Here is a 2,731-nt window from a genome sequence, read left to right on the forward strand (position 1 = left end):
CTGCTGCTGGAGGAGGGAGGGGCGGTGTTTTGCAGTGACAGACATTGCCGGCTTAGGGAGGCCCGGGTTGTTTTGCAGATGAGAAAACAGTGGTGGGGGTGCGGTGTCTGGCCCAGGCCAGACCAGGGAGCCAGGACAGAGGTCAGGCTGTCTGTCTGGAGCTTGGAGCACCAGACCATGCTTCCTGATGACTTTACAGTCTAAGCCATTGAGAAGAAAATACGCATGGAAAGGAGCTTTGTTTTGACTTCTAGACACTGGCAGGGATGACTTTCCCTGTAGAGGGGATGAGGAAGTCACAGGGCAGAGGCTGTAACATGTCTGCACCCCACCGCCTTCCCCGTGAAGCGTCTGGTAAAGGCTGGAGTGTGTGTGTGTGGGGGGTGTAGTTCTCCAAGGTTAAGACTCCCTGGGGTTGTTCCAGGCAGATTGGAAATTTGGGCGCTTGAATGTTGGTCAGATAAAGATTTCTGGTCCCAAGGAGGGAGAGAAGTCATAAAAGTCACCCATGCGAGGCTCATATCGTGGCTTTAGAGGCATTGGATTCCCTTTGCGAAGCCATTGTTTGGTTGCCTTTGAGGTAAATGGATCATAAGGTCCTTATCTCCTTTTCAAGGCATGGCTGGGGTGAGGATGGGAGGGGAGGGATTTCTGGGTGCTGCATTTGAGGTTCGGTGTGCCCCCCATACTGCATGCAAATGGGAAAAGACATGGAGGTATTTTTGGACCCTTAAATTGTAAAGTAGGCAGAGAATCCCACAGTTGGAAAGGAACTTAGGTCAATTTAGTTGACCTAAGTGGACCACATCCACCTCAGATGGCCAGAGCTACTGGTTTCCCAGACGAGGAGACTGAGACTGTGGGATGTGTGGTGACAGGTTCTCCAGGGAGCTGTTGGCAGAGTCAGGCTCAGAGCAAACTCTATAAGCTCAGCCCCAAGCACTCTCCTTAGTTTTGTGGATGCTTTCTGCCTCAGGACTCCCCTCAGTACCCTTTGTCCTGCTCTTAGTATCCCTGCACTCTGGGAGGGCCATCCCTCCCAGCTCTGTGATCTTTGGCAAATATCTTGACCACGTTGTCACTCAGTCCAACCCAGGTGGGAAGCCAGGCATGACCCAGACTCCTGGAAAACCAGCTGTGGCACCCAGTTGACCCTTCTCTGCCAAATCCACCACGGCTTTGGAAGAAGAACTGGTTGAGGAGAAAGGCTGAGGAGTGTTTACTTGGCTTAGCAACACCTCGAAAAAGGCTTGGCCAATGCAAACCACCCCCTCCCCAAAACCTAGAAAGAATGTCAAAGAGGACATGTTCTAAATGATGAGCCTTGACAAGATCTTCCTAGCTTCCTGCCCATTCTAATCTACAGGATTTCTTTCGGAAAAAACAAACAGGAGGAAAAAGTTGAAATGAGGCCACACGGTGGCTACCCCAAAGAGAGAACAGGCCAAGACAACTACCAACTGCATCATTTATGGCTGCCCACGGAAAGTCACTGAGGGACCCACAGATTAAAATGCTCTTTTAGAGAATTTACAAACTGGGAGACCCCTCGGGTCTATCCCACCCGCAAAAGGGGACAGCCTAGGTTCAGAGAAGGGAGGGATGTTGTCCAAAGTCAAACAGCAGGGTGATCACGGCAGGGTCAAGAGAAACCCCAGCTCTTTCCTGCCTGTCTAGAGCTCAACTCTATCACATGGGCTGTTTGTACAGGTGAAGACCAAGGCCACATCTCTGTGTTGCTCAAGCAGCCACTCATGGCAGCCTGCCAGACAAAAGCATGGGCCAGACTCCTGGCCTGACACTGGCCTAATAACAAACTTCTTTGTTTATTTGATGGATCACACTACCTCTTGAGCTCCTGTTGGGAGGTTAGAGGAAGGCGTACTTCCTGAGATATGGGTGCAATTCCAAGACTCTCCAAAAGCCACCTGAAGGGAAGTGAGCAAGGAGAAGAGAACGTTCGTATGGTCAGCTCTGCCACCCGAGGCTCCCTCTAGCATTCCGGAGACACCCCCTTTCAACAATGGAGGTCAGGCACCTGGTGAGTGGACTCCAACAGGGTGCCCAGGAACTGCCAGGTGCCCCAGGATGGGATTCATGCTGGGGGCGGGGCCTAAATGTGTAGAGGTGATGGGGAAACTCTACGGGAGGGAGGGGGGACACCATGGGGCTGATTCTAGGGAGACAGGCCTCAGCTGTGGAGGAGAAGGGTGCAGGTGCAAGAAGGTAGGCAGGTAAGGATTCTCCTGGCCCCACCCACCATCTAACTAATGTTGTCATCCATGGAGCTTGGAGGTTAAGAATACAGGCCTAGTCGAAACTAGTCAGTTGGAGAAAGACAAATATCAAATGACTTCACTCATATGAGGATTTTACGATACAAAACAGATGAACATAAGGGAAGGGAAGCAAAAATAATATAAAAATAAGGAGGGGGAGAAACATAAGAGACTCTTAAATATGGAGAACAAACAGAGGGTTACTAGAGGGCTTATGGGAGGGGGGATGGGCTAAATGGGTAAGGGGCACTAAGGAATCTACTCCTGAAATCATTGTTGCACTAGATGCTAACTAATTTGGATGTAAATTAAAAAAATAAATAAATTATATATAAAAAAAAGAGAATACAGGCTTAGCAATCAGACAAAAGGTCCTGACTCAACCTTTCTCAAGCTGCACATGCATGGGCAACTTACTCAGCTCGTTAGAGCCTTAGTTTCCTCATTATTAG

Source organism: Panthera uncia, chromosome C2 (genome assembly GCF_023721935.1).
Source record: "Panthera uncia isolate 11264 chromosome C2, Puncia_PCG_1.0, whole genome shotgun sequence".
Classification (NCBI taxonomy): Eukaryota; Metazoa; Chordata; class Mammalia; order Carnivora; family Felidae; genus Panthera; species Panthera uncia.